Source organism: Culex pipiens, chromosome 2, assembly GCF_016801865.2.
Source record: "Culex pipiens pallens isolate TS chromosome 2, TS_CPP_V2, whole genome shotgun sequence".
Taxonomy (NCBI): domain Eukaryota; kingdom Metazoa; phylum Arthropoda; class Insecta; order Diptera; family Culicidae; genus Culex; species Culex pipiens.
In genome coordinates this window covers 135,112,467-135,130,929 of record NC_068938.1, presented here as the reverse complement: position 1 = coordinate 135,130,929, position 18,463 = coordinate 135,112,467, and the positions used below count along the sequence as shown (strand labels likewise).

The following is an 18,463-nucleotide window of genomic DNA, read 5'->3' as shown; positions in this document are numbered from 1 at the left end:
CGGGGGAAAGTTTTCCCATTTCGGGCTCATCCTCTGGCGAGTGTCACAACTCGTGGAGTGTACAGAAATAGAATTCATTGACACGTTTTTGAAGCCTTTTGAACTGCGTGGGATTTTACAAATACGAATCCTAAATGGATTGATTGCGCGGAATAAAATTAGTTCTGGCGCCTAAAAATAATTCGGAGAATCGGTGATCAAAGAGCGCGCCACTGCAACTGACTTTATTTAATCAGTTTCGTTGAATTTCATCGGAAATCATGCTGCGAATTTGTTTGCAATGTTCATGCTACTAAACGGTATGCTAATGAATGTTCCAGTGCAGAAAATACGTAGAAATTGTGTAAGTTTGATTTCGGTTGAATTTGGGTTCACTAAATCCAACAAAATGCAACATTTGACCTTAATCTATGAGCCTTCATGGAAATAGTGCTTCGAATAGTTGAAAGCACTCCAGTTGTAGAACATTATATAATATAGGAGTAATTCTCCGCCAACTCACACAGCAGTTGCCTCGACCTCTTTTGATTTGCGTGAAGCTTTGTCCTAAGGATTACATTCAGGATTGCATCCGACCTTGAGTGGGTTATTACAAACATTATGAGCAAGTTAGCCGGGAACCGTGGTGTAGGGGTAAGCGTGATTGCCTCTCACCCAGTCGGCCTGGGTTCGATCCCAGAAGGTCCCGGTGGCATTTTTCGAGACGAGATTTGTCTGATCACGCCTTCCGTCGGACAGGGAAGTAAATGTTGGCCCCGGTCTAACCTAGAGGTTAGGTCGATAGCTCAGTCCAGGTGTAGGAGTCGTCTCCCTGGGTGTCCTGTCTCGGTGGAGTCGTTGGTAGGCAGTTGGACTAACAATCCAAAGGTAGTCAGTTCGAATCCCGGGGTGGATGAAAGCTAAGGTGTCAAAAGAGGTTTGCAATTGCCTCAACAATCAAGCCTTCGAACACCTAGTTTCGAGTAGGAAGGAGTAGGAGTCTCGTAAGCGAGAGTGCCAAGGCAATGCTGTAGGCAGTGTAGAGTGAATAATTTGATTTTTTTGATGAGCAAGTTAAGTTGTTAATGATTGAATTTGATTTATTATAATGAACAAATCTCTACGAAATCGGCAGATTTCGAACATTTTTATTTTTTGTATTTTTTTATTTTGCTCATACTTTGTGGGGCCTTCCCTATGACCAAAGAAGCTATTTTGTGTCATTGCTTCTCCCATACAAGTCTCGATACAATTTTGGTGGCTATCCAAACAAAAAATGCAAAAAATCATACAAATATTCAAACAGCTGCAGCTCTTGAGTGAATTTTCTAATCAATTTTTTGTCTTCGGTAAAGTTGAGGACCATTGAGAAAAAGTAGATACCCGGAAAAAAATTCAGATTTTTTAATTAGCTTAAAAAAATCTCAATTTCCCAACGTATTTCTGAGTGACCATTTCTGAAAATATATTTTTTGAAAAGTTCAGAAAATTTTATATGAAATTGTCTAAGAGACATTGAAGATTGGACCTCGGGTTGCTGAGATAAAGCCGGGTCTACGAGGTCGAATAAAGAAGTTCATTTTTCATGTGATTTTATAGTTATGTTCAAAAATATGTTTTTCAATAAAAAAAATGTGTTTCAATTACAATCTATTTTTAAATTTAATGCAATTCATTTTTCAACATTGATCTTGTATTCTTATCTTTGGTAAAATAAGCATGAAAAGATAAACTTGGTACAGCAAAAATCTTAAACTGGATGAAAAATTAGTCTAGTTGTCAGATGAAAATCAACAATTTAATTTTTACAATTTTTTAATATTGTTAAAAAAGGCACATGAACAGTTCAAATATATTGTCAAAAGCATTTTTTTTTAAGTTTGCTGATGTAATTCATTTTTTTCTTATTCTATTCTCTCGGGACCATCCATAAACCACGTGGACACTTTTTTAATTCTCATACCACCCCTCCCCCCCTCGAGGACAATTTCCATACAAAACTTTTTTTTTGTATGGAGCATGGATAATCGCTGAAACCCCCCCACCCCTCTCAAAGTGTCCACGTAGTTTATGGATGGTCCCCTCACTGATTACTCGATAAAAATGAAACTGGACTAATTCATATACGGAAAAGAATGTTCTCCTTAATAAGAAACCAAACCTCTTGCATCCTTAAACAAAGTTGTAGAAAATTGAATTTCCTACAAGAATCTCACACTTCTGGAGTTTTTTTTAAAAGGTCCAAAAAACCAAATTTCCAGTTTTTGCGTTTTGGGTGTTTTTGAAACCGCCTTGAGTCAATAGCAAAAATCTAAAAAATTGGTTTATTGAACCTTTTCAAAAAAAAAAAAACTCCACACTTGGACAATTTTGGGCGAGACCTGCGCCACCGGCTGCCAAAAAATGTTCTATTTTTGTTGTCACCATGTACATACATAGTTTGGAGGGAATCGCAATTTCAGGGAACAGGGACAGAAATAATCCCTAAGGACAAAGTTTCACGCAAATCCAAAAGGGGTCGGACAAACTATAAGCTCAAAAGTACGCATGGACATTAGTTTTCATCACTTTGTTTAAAATTTTCAATGAAATAAAAATGTTTTTATTTTTTTGTGAAATATTTGTTTTTTTTATGATTTTTATGATTACAAAACTATCAATCCAAATCTAAATTTTACTTTATGGAATGGAAAATTTGCACAATTTTGATCACACGAGTTGTCTAGGAAATTAATGCAATCAATTTTCTGCAACTGCAATTGAACGTACCCCACAAATGTCGATCATCCATTGAATGGGAAATACGCGTGAATAAAATCACCATTCGCTTGAAAACTTTTCTGCCATTGTGTGAATGAAATTTCCTCCCGCTAAAACAAGTTAATTGCTGTCAGTTCGTAGCCCAACCGCAAACAAAAACAGCCAGCTTTTAACACTCAAACGCTCGGGTAGTCATTTGACCCCTATTTTTTTTCTTAAAAATCTCATAACTTTTGATAGAATTGACCAATTTGGATGCTTCCGGGTGCAAAAGATCCAGATTTGTCTATATTTTCAACTGTCAGACGGAGGACAAATGTGGTTCATTTTTACCGGAGATATTCCGGATTCTGTTGGGGTACCTTGGCCCTCCTAAATGGATATTTGGCCAATATAATAAAAACTTTTCAACAGAATAAAATCGGAAATGATGCAAAACTTCAAGGAATCATCCTAAAACACCATCCTGCATAGATACATGACATGCTGAAGACCTTCGGGCACCGGAACAGGTTCTATCCGGAAACGGTTCACTGAGCTGATGTCAATTGTTGCCCAACTGGAACCGGCTCCGCTGCCCCGTAGGACTTAACCATGTCAATTATTTTTGCAGGATGATGTATTAGGATGATGCCTTGTAGTTTTGCATCATTTCCGAAATTTTTCTGTTGAAAAGTTTTTATTATATTGGCCAAATACCCATATAGGAGGGCCGAGGTACCCCAACAGAATCCGGAATATCTCCGGTAAAAATGGACCACATTTGTCCCCCATCTGGCAGTTCAAAATATAGACAAATCTGGATCTTTTGCAACCGAAAGCATCCAAATTGGTCAATTCTATCAAAAGTTATGGGATTTCTAAGAAAAAAAATAGGGGTCAAATGACTACCCGAGCGTTTGAGTGTTAAAAATCGTATTACCTGTTTCGTAATATCAGTTTTCGGTAAAAACCCACATTTTTCGTATGCTTGCTCCTGTTCTCGAGTGTGTGCTTGTGTGTGGTTATTTGCAGTTCACTTCTCGTTAGCTCCGGCACTCCAAGTGGGAATCAATTGACAGGTGAAATTGGGTTAAAATGGGGTTACGGGAACTGCGTACATAACTTTAATAATTGAATTGTTCATAAGGACCTTCAAACTTGTCCGAAATGTAAAGAGAAGCATTAATTCTATAGGCTCAAAAAAGGAACATTCCCTCTATAACTACTGTTGGTAATTAAAACTTTGCAAAGTGTTTAAAAGTTTCACCAAATTCAAACACACAGTTTGCCGCTCTTGGCCAGGCCCCGGGGGTAACTTTACGACGATGGTCAGATTAGAGTGAACGGTATATTTGAGCAGAGGTTTTGCTGGTGACAAAACTGTAGTATTGTTCAGTTCACACACAATTTCTGTAGTGACGCGCGTATGCAAACTAGTTGAAGGCCACTTTATCGCTAGTCGCATCACGTTATCCTATGTGTATACCTTTAAGAATACGCAATCCGGCCGTCGTCTTAAAAATTCCGTTTAGTCGTCAACAAAGTGTGTTGAAGAGCACATAAGTTCAAAGCGGTTAAGATATTCGAAAGGAGATTGACGGGGCAAAACACTTTGTTGTTTTGTTTGTTTGCTGATCGCTTTTCCAGGAAGCAGTTTGGAAATAGTTGTAAAAAACGGCTAAATTCCCACATTTTTCTGAAACCATTTTTATTGCTTTAAATTGTACTTAAATGAATCTATTTGGAAGAAATTTATGGTGAAGACTAACCGGGACCCGCGGTGTAGGGGTAAGCGTGGTTGCCTCTCACCCAGTCGGCCTGGGTTCGATCCCAGAAGGTTCCGGTGGCATTTTTCGAGACGAAATTTGTCTGATCACGCCTTCCGTCGGACGAGGAAGTAAATGTTGGCCCCGGTCCAACCTAGAGGGTTAGGTTGTTAGCTCAATCCAGGTGTAGGAGTCGTCTCCCTGGGTCTTGTCTCGGTGGAGTCGCTGGTAGGCAGTTGGACTCACAATCCAAAAGGTCGTCGGTTCAAATCCCGGGGTGGATAAACACTTCAGTGTAAAAAGAGGTTTGCAATTGCCTCAGCAATCAATCTTTCGGACACCTAGGGGAAATATAGCCTTTCTAGTCAAACGCCTATCTTCGTCATATGAAGAGTTTGATGCTCGATTAAAGCTCCAAAAATACTATTTAGGCTACACAGCTAAAAAAGTAGTAATCCAGCTGCGTGTAAAAGGCCTGGGTGTCAAATATATTTTGCATTATTTTATGCAATTTTATGTGATTTTACACCCTGAAATATGTAGCCCACCAGTAAAGGAAACCTACTTGACCGAAATGTCAAGCTCATATATGCGTTTATCTTTAGAGCTATTCATCGGTCTGATGGCCGAGTGGGCTAAGGCGCCAGTACTTACAGTTGGTGCTGGGTTTGAATCCTGTTGGTTGCAACTTTTTTTTGTGTTTGAAAAAATTGTACATGCAGTGTGTAATATGAAGTGTTTATTTTGACGAAGGTGATGTGCATGCTTTTGCATGCAATTTTACCATCGGATTTTTTGCTGTATATAAACTTACCAGCAACAGCACCGCCTCAAGTAAGCACGCAAATTTATGCCATTTACTGGCCAAAAAGATCAAATTGAATGCCATCATTTTGGTGGCACACATCCACACCACACCAAGTCGCCATCAATATCTTTCACTTGCGCAACATGATATTTTGCACATTAGTTTGTCACTCACTTGAAAAATAATCCCGAAACATATAAATAATTAGCAAGTGCGATCAAAAAACAAACGCGCCAAGTCTTTTGACGTTTGACGTTTGACGACCCATTCCAATCGAAGGTTGAAGAAAACCGAGCGAGAAGCGAAGGCAAATAAAGAACAAAGGGTGGCCACCAACACCACCAGCAGCGCCTGTTGTAGTGAGCCAGTGATGCCAGGAAACTTCCCAAGTAACATTTTTTCCAGGAGTTCTACAAGAGCTCTTCAAGATAGCTACAGCATAGCAATTTGGACCGCGGTAGGATAAAACTCTCTTCAAGTACTCTTCCAAACTCCTGAAGAAGTTTTGAAGAGAATTTTATCCTACCGCGGTCCAAACTGCTATGCTGTAGCTATCTTGAAGAGCTCTTGTAGAACTCCTGGAAAAGAATGTTACTTGGGTTTCTCTATAAATGCCACTTTTCGTGAGTGTTCGCTTAAAATTTCGTCAATTTTCGCAGCATTTCAAGCAAAATACGCTTGAATTTAGGCGTATTTCGCTTGAATTTGCAGTTCGCGGAAAATTGTTCAGCACTCATATTTACAGTTGGGATTTGATAGCTTCCTAGAACCTCGCTAATTTATGATGTGGTCGAATTAAATCAGTATCACACACGGTCCAGAATTCACAGTTTTTGGTGCACATGGCAGTCGCAAACATTATACCATCCAGTGCAGTGGCTCAGTCAGTGCGGTCAGTTTCGTTCTGAGCTATTCGAGACTTGCTGATAGCATGTGCGTAATAAATCTTCCCGACTGCTACCGATTTCAGTACGGACTGCCTGTCCGCTTATCTATCGCGGGTGGTGTCCATTATAATTAGTGATTAAATTGCAATTAAGAATCATCCATCGGAGAGGTCCAGTCGTCAGACGAATCGTTGGCAATTTGATAGGTTAGTTCCGTGTCAAGTTTGCCGCACGCGTTTATATCTGAGATAAGCCATCTCTCACCTATTAACTCGTTGACCAAATTAGTGACTTCGATTTGGCCTATAGTCTCTCCAGCACCTATCAAAAGGCGACAGCTATGGTGATAAAACTCGCGCTGCAGAGTTCGTACGGCACGTTGATCAATCGCTAATTGAAATGTGAGAGCAACCGCACAGCTCGTGAGTCGTCATTCGCGGAGCCCATTTGTTGTTGATTCAGCGAGCTGTTGAACGCGGCTTAGCGAGGAGAAGCGTTTTCTTCCCCTTATCAGCCCCATAAACTGACATTGGTGGAATAAATAAGCAGCCGGAGAAGTCTATTTTTAGCCGCCGGGCAACCGCCATAGCAGGAGGAGAAAAAAAACACCGCAGAACACTCACAGAATGTGGTGGTGTTCCGCAACAGTTTACACATTTGAATGCTAACTAGCCTCGGACAAGTCACATCGCGCTGTCGTAAATTTGAAAAGCAACTAAATTTAGTGGCAACGGTTAGGCGGAGATCGTCGTGTGGAGCTTTACTGAGCTGCTGGAGCACGTATAGTTTTTCTTTTCGGGTATTGACGTCTTTGACCTGGACAGGGTTTGAATACGCTAGTTTGGATACCTGGTTCAAGATCCCGGCTGGGCCGTGTCCAGGCGATATTTGTGAAATAGGAAATGGCGTTGCTTTTACATTTTAGTGCCTTAACCACAGAAATGGTCTACCTGAAAGTTCATATCTCGATTAGTTAACAGGTCGAATATAGTTTTTGTTAGCTTTTAAGATTTTTTGGGTAGGGGCGTTTTAAAAAAACCGCAAGGTTTAAGAGGGCCACATTATAATGTGTTACGTCGATTCCGTTTTTTTTTCCACGTTTTCAAAAACTCCCAAAATTTCACAAAACTTCGATTTTATAGAATTTTAAGTCGAACCAATAGTTTCCGAAATATCGGAGTTGTAAAATATGGGCTGATAAGTTGACATTTAGGAATACAAATTTCTCACAAAATTTTGACTTTTATCTTTGAAAAGCCTTCGAAAGATGAACTTTGAACCAGGGCTGTGGAGTCGGGTCATATTTCAAACGACTCTGACTCTGATTCCGACTCTGGCCTACCAACTCTAGCCGACTCCGGTTCCGACTTCAGCTTTCAACTAATTGTTAGCTCCAACTCCACATATTTTTAAATTGCGACTTGAAAACAAATAAAAACATAAGAAGTTTTGTGAATTACCCTGCATCAGAACAAGGATCTGGTACATTTCGGCGAATTTCGTTTCGCCGACGGTCATTTCGCCGAATGTTGTTTCGTCGGATTGTAAGAATGAAAAAACTCACAGAAATAATACATATAATTTGCTTAAAAAATAAAGAACGCAAAAACTAACTCAATCCAAATGATTTGTTCAACATTAAAAGAACTGCTCTGGTTTGGAAGTATGTTAAAACTCACAGAAACAAAAGAAATTATTTACTTAAAAACGAATGCAAAAACTCACAGAAACTATTCTGAACTGCTCATGTTTCAAAGAATGCAAAAAAATACAGAAATAATTCAAACAATATTCATGAATAAACAAAGAATGTAAAAACAAACAGAAATAATCAAAATTATAAGCAGAAAATAAAAAGAACTGCTCATGTTTGAAAGAATGCAAAAAATCACAGAAATAATTGAAAAAATATGCTCAAAAAACAAAAAATGCAAAAACTATGTGATATTAATCAAAATTAAAACTCAAAGAAATGATTTTAAATTGTATGCAGAAATTAAATAAGTGCTTATATGCGAAAGAATGCAAAAACTCACAAAATTGTTTTTAACTCGATTATTTTTTAAACAATTGTTTATACATGTAATAATGTATAAACTAATAAAAATAACAAACTTACAAACAAAAACTTACAAATTTTTAAAAAGAATTAAAAAACTCCCTAAAAGGTTTATACATTATAATTTTTACAAAATAATTTTAATACAATTTGTGTCCTTTTTTTGTAGTTTTTTTACGATTTTTTGTCAATTCGGCGAAACGATATTCGGCGAAATGTCTTGCACCCTATAACAAATACAAAACAAGAAAATATTTTTTTTGTTAAAATTTAGATAATTCCGACTCCGACTCCGGGTTATCAAAAATATTCGGCTCCGACTCCGACTCCAACTCCAGCTCATAAAATTTAGCCGACTCCAACTCCGACTCCGGTAGCAGGCTCGGCCGAATGTTTTTTTTTTTGACTCCGACACCGACTCCAGTTGTTCGAGTTTTGACGACTCTGACTCCGACTCCAGGTCCCCAAAAAGACTCGACTCCACCGACTCCGGCTCCGATTCCACAGCCCTTCTTTAAACATATTAGAAAATATAAGGTTTGGTGAAAAAAAAGAAAAGTGGTTTCAAAAATTCTGCTATATTTCGTCACTTGGACATATTATTTCATGGAAAATTTTGCGTAATTTTCAAATCTGAAATATCCCAGAAGTGCCATTTTTTCTTTTAGAACAAAATTTGTAATTTTTATATTTCGCGTTTTTTTTTACTTTGCAGGGTCATTTTTTAGAGCGTGACAATGTTTATTGTAGAGCAGACATTTACAAAAATTTTGATTGAAAAAATAAGGGGGTTGTGTGTAACCATCACGAGTTATTGCGATTTTACGAAAAAAAAGTTTTGGAAAAGTAACTTCACGCAAATTGAAGAGAGTTTTGGCCAACTTTTCTGAATTCATGTTAGTTGACAGAGAGTTACCCATAATTCAATGTATGGATAACATTTTTTGCATCGGTAATCTATCCTTTTTTGTTTGAAATTACTACCTTTCTTCTTAATTTTCCAAATAATTTTCATCATGAATCCTTACAAATACAAAACAAAATTAATTCATCTTTAGCCCACACTCTCTCGTGCTCGGCAAACAGTGTACAAATTGCGACGATAAAGCGCCGTGAAAAATAAACAAATTTAAATTTCCCAAATCATCAACCCAAATCGTCTCAAGAGAGCAGTTTGGCTGAGTGTGTGTGTGTTTTGTGTTTGCTTTCGGCGCTACGTGAACAAGTGAATTCAACTCGTGGGCAAAGGCTTTTCTCGTCGTTTTTATTATATTCCTACTTTATTTCTTGTGTTTGCACGGTGATCTAAAGCCAAAATGAGAGAGATGAAAAAAAAAAACCAAGGCGACCGCGCTTAACATTGACCTTAGGCAGAATGCTGCCGAAATGCCGCAACGCCACTCCTCCTCCTCCTCGTCTGTGCGAGCAGAGGCCGAAGATCACACTCCCAGATGTGGATGAAAAGTGCAAAGACAATAGCCCCGCAACGGCTCCCGGAGTATCTCTCGCTCTCTCTCTGTAGCTGAGAGATGTGTATGGGTTGGGCAAATAAGTTAAAACGCGCAAACGAGTTGATCACGACTCTGGTCGGATCAGCCAGCGAACGTTGCGAACGGTTGGTCGAAACATGAAAATTTGGACACTACACAGGAAGAGGCGTTTTTTTGGTTGATTAGCGAACGAGACGGGACTTGGGGCTGAAGTTTCGGCGGATCATTAGGGATTTGGAGTGAAGTTGAGATAGCAATTTCTGAAGAACGAAACTTGGTTCTTTTTGAATTTCAAGCTTTATTTGCCTTTTTATTTGCTTTATACATTATTTTTCAAAATCGTAGCTTATCATTCCACAACAAAACTCACTATCCGTTTGAAATGAAAAATCGTAAAATTCGTTATCTTGTCGCTCGAGCATTTTGGGCCAAATTTAGTTAGGAACGCCATTTTGAGCAGCCTCACCTTTTGACCTTCACAGGTCCCCAAAATGCGATTTCAATAAAAACCGAAAAGAAAACTCCGTCTTTTGTTGTCACTCTAAATTTGAAACAAGTTTCGATCTGACCGTGCTTTCTTGACACACTCTGCTGTAAGTGTGACAAATGGCCAAAGGGAATTAAGTCAGAAGCAGTTTGACAAACGTACTTGCCTGACTACTGTCATTTTATGGAAAATTTAATGTTCTTTTCAAATCTTCATTGGGTCATTTTTTTTTCATTTAGAACAAAATATTTCATTTTAAAATTTCATGTTTTTTCTAACTTTGCAGTGTTATTTTTTAGATTGTAACAATGTACCGTTTTTATTTGGCTGTGTAAGCGCCAATGTATATTATTTGTTTAAAAGCAACGATATTAAAGTATTACAACAACTGCTAATATGCAGTTGTTGTAATACTTTAATATCGTTGCTTTTAAACAGATTGTAACAATGTTTTACAAAGTTGTAGAGCAATTACAACAATTACAAAAATTTTGATGTACAAACATAAGGGGTTTGCTCAAAAACATCACGAGTTATACGCCATCAAATCGGGCGTCTAAAGGTGTATTCACATTATACCGCATCCGCAGCCGCAGCCGCATCCGTATAAAATTTGACAGTACGGACGCACAGTGCAGAAGCGATTCCTCCAATGCATTTCAAATGTTCCCATTCACACTGTTTCGCATCCGTATACGGATCCGTACTGCGGATACGGATGCGGAACAGTGTGAATGGCTGCATATGAAATGCATTGGAGAAATCGCGTCCGCACTGTGCGTCCGTACTGTCAAATTTTGTGCGGATGCGGCTGCGGCTGCGGATGCGGTATAATGTGAATACACCTTAATTTTACATAAAAGTCCCTTTGACACCAAATTTCTATCTCATCACCGTTTCAGGCTTCAAATTATTGAAAAACACCTCTTTTTTCGCATGTTCAAAAATTGAAGGGGTCGTATCGCCTCTCCGTCACGAGATATCAATAAACGGACCTCGGATTCGTGAACAGGGACAAAAGTTACCCCTTAGGACAAAGTTTCACTTAAATCGAAGAGGGGTCGGGACAACTTTTTCCGATTTCGTGTGAGTTGGTAGAGAATTACCCAAATATACTCTAAGTTTGGCGTTGATTCCGTAATTCTTCATACAATTTTGGCTTTTGTTCATACAAAAATGCTATGAAAATATTCAAAAATATGTTTCTTGAGTACAGATTTTCTGATCAATTTGCTGTCTTCGGCAAACTTGAAGATATTGCTTAGGCTTTCGAGAAAAAAATGCGTTGCACACTGAAAAATTACCCGTTTTTATTTAATTCGACTTTTTACACCAAAACTTTAACTGCACAATATAAGCTTTTTTTTTGCTTCACAACTTATTTTTATTAGGTGGTTTTTGATGCTGCGATCCGGTTAGGACCGAGGATATAAAAAATTTTAAAAAATCTCATTTTTGTAACTGGCACGCTTTAAGCTATGGCATAAGATCTAGGGGTTAATCACTTCGAGTATACTGCATACGCGTATCATACGCACATAATATTCTCATTGTCTGCATGCCGTATTGACGATATAGACCCCATATTCGTCGCATATGAGGTCATATCTACCCAAATATCAGCGTGAATATCATACGCGCATAATACTCGCGCAGTATTCCTAGGTTGCATACCGTATCGACTCCAATATTGGCTTCATATTGGTGCAGTATCAGAAGTGAATTGCCCTTTGCATAAGTTGGTGAAAATCAATTTGGCCGTGCATTTTTTTTAAATCTTTGGTTTCGAAAAACATAATTTTATTTTTAGAAGTACTTTTTTTAAAATTTGATATCGTGCACCATTTTCAAGTTGCAGCCACCTATTATTCATTTTTTGATTTAAACTTTTTTTCCTGTCAGTAAAAGTCATGAACAATCTTAATCCAGTTGAAAACAAATGTTCTCGAAAAAATCACCAAATTTTCTACAAATTTGCTTCAAAGACATTGAAGATTGCACAACGGTTGCTTATATACAGCCTCTGATCGAAATATGTGTTTTAGAGCCTTTGCAGAACAATTTCTGGTTTATTTCTGCAAATTTGAAACAAAAAGCTTGGCTTAATGGGTACACAGACAAAAAAACATTGAATTTTGGAAGGATGAAAATTTGGTTGGTTAAATATTACATATTATTTGAGTAATATTACTGAAAAAGTGTGTAAAAATGTGATCTTGATGAAAATTCACCAAAAACTGATGAATATTCACCATATTCTGATGTAATATTACATTATTTTTGACACAAAATCTGTCACAATTTCCTGATAAATATTACCATTTTTTTTCTGTGTGGAATATCTTATGAACGAATTTCCTCTGTTTGTTTTTTAAAAAGTTCTTTTTTTTCTCTCTGTATGTTTAAAAAAGAACGTAAGTAACCATTATCTGATAAAATTTATGATTTTTCAAATCCCATTTTTGTAAAATAATTTAGTCGCTTGCAATTTTTCTTTAATATATTTTTTCATCAATTGTTAATATACAGCGACGGAACAATCGCAAAGTTTATTTTTTGTTTGTTAACTGTCGAAACATTGTGGATCGTGAAACATGGTTAACACGATAATATAAAATATTTTCGAGCTTCGAACATTTAGCAACATTGGGCAAAGAAGGAAATTAAAAAAAAGACATTTCAAACAGTTTTTCGCATTCAAGTCTTAAACATCTTCGAAATATGTTTTTCGAGGAGATCAAAAAATTTGAAATATTTAATTTGTTGATCACTAAAAATTGTAGCATTAGTTGCTGAGGTTTTTGCAAAAGTCAGCAAATTTATTTTCTTGTGTATTTTTTTTTCTAAATAGTCCTATTTAAAACTTTTAATTTTCCTGTTTTTTCCATTTTTTGGACAAATATTTACTGAAATGGACACTCAAGGACAGTTTAATTAGTTGAAATAATCCTATCTTGAATATGGCACACTTTACTACTTTATCTTAGTTCTTTTTAATTGCAAATTTATTTTTATTATTATTATATTATTTTATTATACAGTAGTAATTTGGCCTGTGATGTTTATAATCAATTTTGAATAAAAAAAATAAAAGGTACAGTTTGCTTTTAACTGTAGTTTTCCAGAACATCTTCCAAAACATGTACAACAAATCAGTTCCTCCACTCCATTCCTGCAAAATCTGACCTCAACTGGTGGCTAGGCACTTCCCAACTCTTTTATCTCAAGCAAATAAATTTTCATATAAAATATGCGTGCATGCAGCAAGAAATCCCCGTCCACTTCATTCGTTTGCTCTCTGTCTCGAACCGCACCGTATTTCTTCCTTCTCATATCTCTGTTTATTTTTTTTCCTTTTTTTTCAGCGATTTATTTTTAGCGCTCTTCCCCAAGCAGTCCTAAGCCGCAGTTTGCGGCAGTTGCGGTTATACGAACCTGACCGTTTCGAGTCGCTAGAACCGATCCTCCGAGCTCCGTCTGATCCTGTGCTGGAAGAGCGCGAGGCCTGAGCGTTATGCAACCGGCCGGATAGATGAGAGAGGTGAAGTTCGTCGCGTCTCAAGCCGTCGAAGAAGACACTCGTGAACGCTGCGTGATATCGCGACGGCAACACCGGTAATTCCAGTCCTGCTGCTGTGGGTTCCGGACAGGTTTCCAGACAAACCGTACGGGGTGCGATTGCCGGGCGGTTCGTGTGTTTAATTTCGAGGAAGATTACGTTGAGGGAAGGAAGAAAGAAAGAAGAAGAAGTGTAATCCGTTTGAGGGGGTGAGGTTTGGCTGAATGAAATTGAATAACCCTGTCCCGACGAAGTGACGAACAGTCCGCACTTGTCTCAGGGGCAAGTGTTTTGTGAGTGTGTGTTTGTTTTCTTAAAATACTTGTTTTATTTTGATGACGTGCTGGGGGAAAATAAACAGCTTGTTTAAAATAGTGCCGATCTCCGTGGTGGGTGCATGTCGTGAATAAGAGTCGGTCGAGGTGTATTTTGCATAGTCGTCAGCCGAAGGGGGGAAGCAAATCAATCAAAAGTGAGCAAGGTGAAAGAATCGTTGAATGATTGAATGAGTGTTCAAGCGTGAGCGTTTTTCAAGCTAAACGAAGAAAACGAAAAAGCAGATGTGCAACTAGGCTTGAAAGCTGAAGAAGTCAAGGAGGTTGCAAAGTTTGCCACTTTTCCGGGCCGGGAAAAGTTTTGATTTTCCTGCTACTACTCTGCTGGATGGAGACATCAGAACCGATGCAGTGAGACAGCGAACGGTGCCGCCACTTCCCACGGAAGGTCTTGAAGCACATGGTGAGTGGAACACGACGCGGGAAATTGAAAGAGCCTCGAGCTGTGTGTGATGCTGTGGGTGGGTGGCAAACTGAATAGCTCAAACTGCCGCTGTCGAAGGTCAATCATTGCAGAACGGCTCGACGGCGCAAAGGTCGACCCATCAATGAATGGGCAATGAATGAAACGCACGGCGCGCGTTCCAATTTTCTCATGTTAATGGGACGTGATGGTCCGGGTATCATTTGAAAGGTCAGGCAAATATTAATTGGGGCTTGGCAATGACATCAAAAGATTTTTTGGGATAATTCATTTTGGGCCAAAATTTAAGAAATATCATTACTTTTCAGGGATCTTTAGCTCAAATCGTTTTTTTAGCATAACGTTTGAAAAGTGTGAACTAAACTTCACAATTTTCTAAATCGACTAGTGGGTCCCCAAGACGGATCAAATACGACCAAAAAGGATAAAATCGAAAAAAATTAGGCTCTTGCAAAAAAAAGAAGAATATTTTCAAACAAAAAAATACGCCTTTTTAAGTTGGACAGTTATTATTGATTATAAAAATTAAATGTTTATGTTTGGCCCGAAAAACCAGGGAGTTGTCTTTCCAAAAATATTTTAAACTTGCAACAATCAGAAACCTATATAAAACTTACTTTACTATGAAACTATTGGTTTGATTTTCTTCGTTTAAACTCTGAACTTTTGTGTAATTCTCTGCTCTTTTTCAATAAAAATAATATTTTTCAACTTCATTTTTCGGTGTAAAATCAAATTTGCAATCAAAACGTACTTTAGTAAAATTTTGATAAAGTGCACCGTTTTCAAGTCAAATCCATATTTAGGTGATTTTTTTGAAAATAGTCGAAGTTTTTCTTTTTTTTAATTAGTGCACATGTTTGCCCACTTTTGACAAAAATATTTTTGAAAAGCTGAAAAAATTCTCTATATTTTGCTCATTCGGACTTTGTTGATACGACCTTTAGTTGCTGAGATATTGCAATGCAAAGGTTTAAAAACAGGAAAATTTATGTTTTCTAAGTCTCACCCAAACAGCCCACCATTTTTCAATGTCGATATCCCAGCAACTAATGGTCCGATTTTCAATGTCAAATCAAAATCAAATATTTGAGAAATTTTCCGATCTTTTCGAAAAAAATGTTTTCAAAATTTTCAAATCAAGACTAACATTTTAAAAGGGCGTAATATTGAATGTTTGGCCCTTTTGAAATGTTAGTCTTGATTTGAAAATTTTGAAAATATTGTTTTCGAAAAGATCGGAAAATTTCACGAATGTTTCATATTTTAACATTGAAAATCGGACCATTAGTTGCTGAGATATCGACATTAGAAAATGGTGGGCTGTTTGGGTGAGACTTAGAAAACATAAATTTTCCTGTTTTTAAACCTTTGCATAGCAATTTCTCAGCAACTTAGGGTCGTTTCAACAAAGTCCGAAGAAGCAAAATATAGAGGATTTTCTCAGCTCTTCAAAAATATTTTTTTTTTCAAAAGTGGGCGAACAAGTGCAATAATTAAAAAAAATGAAAAACTTCGACTATTTTCAAAAAAGTTACCTAAAAATGGATTTAACTTGAAACCGGTGCACTTTATCAAAATTTCAATAAAGTATTTTTTGATTGCAAATTTGATTTTACATCAAAAAATGAAGTTGAAAAATGTTTGATTAGTGCGCTGAGCACGGGGACGCGCTGTCTTGTTTTTGCATGCTCATTTTTATTTCTTTTGTGTCGCTGTTTGTGTGCTTGGGTGCGTGGTTATTATATATAGGTGAAGGGATTTTATTAAATGATCATTATATTGCATTATTATATTTAATTGATTATATAACCACACTATATTTTACACTTAACACATTATACAAAACACATATGAAACTGTAAACAGGAGCGTTTGGTACGGTATGTCCACGCATCCTTCCTCCCCTGTAGATTCTAGAAAAAATGAAGTTGAAAAATTTTTGCGACCAAAATTTCGATTTTTTGAAAAAGTTAGTATTGATTAAAAATTCATAACTCGGTCAATGATTTTTTGCACAACCTGAAAATTTCTGAAAAGTTTGCATTTTATGTCTTCTAAAACATATCAAAAAATAAAAAAAATAACAATAGTGTTTTTTGCAAATCAAGTTTTAGTGATAAAAAGTGAAATAAAAAAATTACCAATTTTTTTTTACCGTAAATTATTTTTTTCCAGTGTAGTCTGTATCCATACCTACAACTTTGCCGAAGACACCAAATCGATCAAAAAAATCCTTCAAAAGATACAGATTTTTGAATTTTCATACATCATTTTTGTATGGACAGCTGCCAAATTTGTATGGAAAATTATATGGACAAACTAATGATGCAAAATGGCTTCTTTGGGCATACCGAAGGCACCAAAAAAGTTTCAGTCGGATTAAAAAATATAAAAAAAATCGAATGACCGAAATCTGGGAGAACTGCTCAAATATTGTTTTTAAAATGATCGAAAAGTTTTACGAATTTTACCATTTCAAATTTCAGCATTGAAAATCGGACCATTAGTTGCTGAGATATCGACATTAGAAAATGGCGGGTTGTTTGGGTGAGATTTGGCAAACATCAATATTCCTGTTTCTAAATTTGTACATGGCAATATCTCAGCAACTAATGGTCGTATCAATAAAGTTCAAAAAGGCAAAATATAGAGAATTTACTCAGATTTTCAAAAAAACAATTTTTTCAAAAGTGGGTAAACATGGGCACATAATTTAAACAATGAATAACAACGACTATTTTCAAAAAAGTTACCTAAAAATGGCTATAACGTGAAAATTTCGTACTTTTTAAAAATGTCACTGTAGAACTTTTTGATTGCAAGTTTGATTTTACATCGAAAAAAGAAGGTGAAAATTTTTGCGACCAATATTTCGATTTTTTTGAATAATTCGGTATTGATTCAAAAATTCATAACTCAGTCAAAGATTTTGTGCCTATTCTGAACATTTCTGAAAAGTTGGCATTTGGTGCCCACTAAAACATATCAGAAAAAAAAATTACCACATTTTTTCAGTGAAGTCCTTATTCATATCTACAACTTTTTCAAAGACACGAAATAAGTGGCTGAAAGCTATAAAGTCAACTTCGTTTTTTTGGATCTTTTAATGGATGAATATATTTAGTAAGGAATGTCTAAAAGAACAATTCTAGACTGTTTTTTAAAAGGTCCTATTAATATATGAAAGAAAAAAAATAAATAATCAATTTTGAATTGAGAAAAACCCGGAAAACTCTCTCTGTTTAAATCAAACCCAAAGTTAAATTAAAATGTCTTATTATCAAAAGCTTTGAAAATATCAAAAAAGCAGTTCAATGTTCAAAAAATTGTTAAAATTCCATGCAAATCCGTATTATGCGTGAAATTCCCTACACAAATTTTGGCCTGTAAAAAATCCGCGAAGTGGTCGATTATCCGTATGGTAAGGAAAAAATCCGTACAGTTGGTAGCCGTATTAAGAGATGTGGATGACAGTATAGTTTGATTGGCCTTTTCTTACTCAAATTTTTTTTTAGAGTTATCAATTTTATATGAGAGCTTGCAATATTTTAAATCATTGCTTATTGGCCATAGTCAATTAGTTAATATAACTTTAATAGTAGTTTATGCAACAAGGTGCAAAAATATGATTTTTTCAGCCCGAGTCGTACATTTATGATGAAAAAAACAAGTTTTGCAACGATTTCCATACAACGTTTTTTTTTTGGAATTCCGATAAACACCCTTTGATCAGTATTGTAAGACAAATGCCCATGCAGTCAAAAAATTGTGAAAAGTATAACTTTTCCTAACAAGTGCTGAAAAGTTCAATTTTCAGCATCCATTTCTGTGCTGAAAAGGGGAACTTTTCCGCATTTGTTTTAAAAAGGGTATCTATTCGATTCAGTGATTTTTGGTACAGAAAAGTAGGCTGTTTCGTCGTTC

At 36.6% G+C, this 18,463-nt stretch overlaps 1 protein-coding gene across 1 annotated transcript in view; it reads left to right on the top strand.

The window, feature by feature from the left end:
* LOC120428863 (receptor-type guanylate cyclase Gyc76C-like) overlaps positions 1-18,463 on the top strand; it is a 160,048-nt gene that overhangs the window by 26,615 nt on the left and 114,970 nt on the right. Inside the window, exon 2 of the mRNA XM_052709182.1 lies at positions 13,584-14,515. The gene's annotated coding sequence lies outside the window, so the exon portion shown is untranslated. The remainder of the gene's footprint in view (positions 1-13,583; positions 14,516-18,463) is intronic.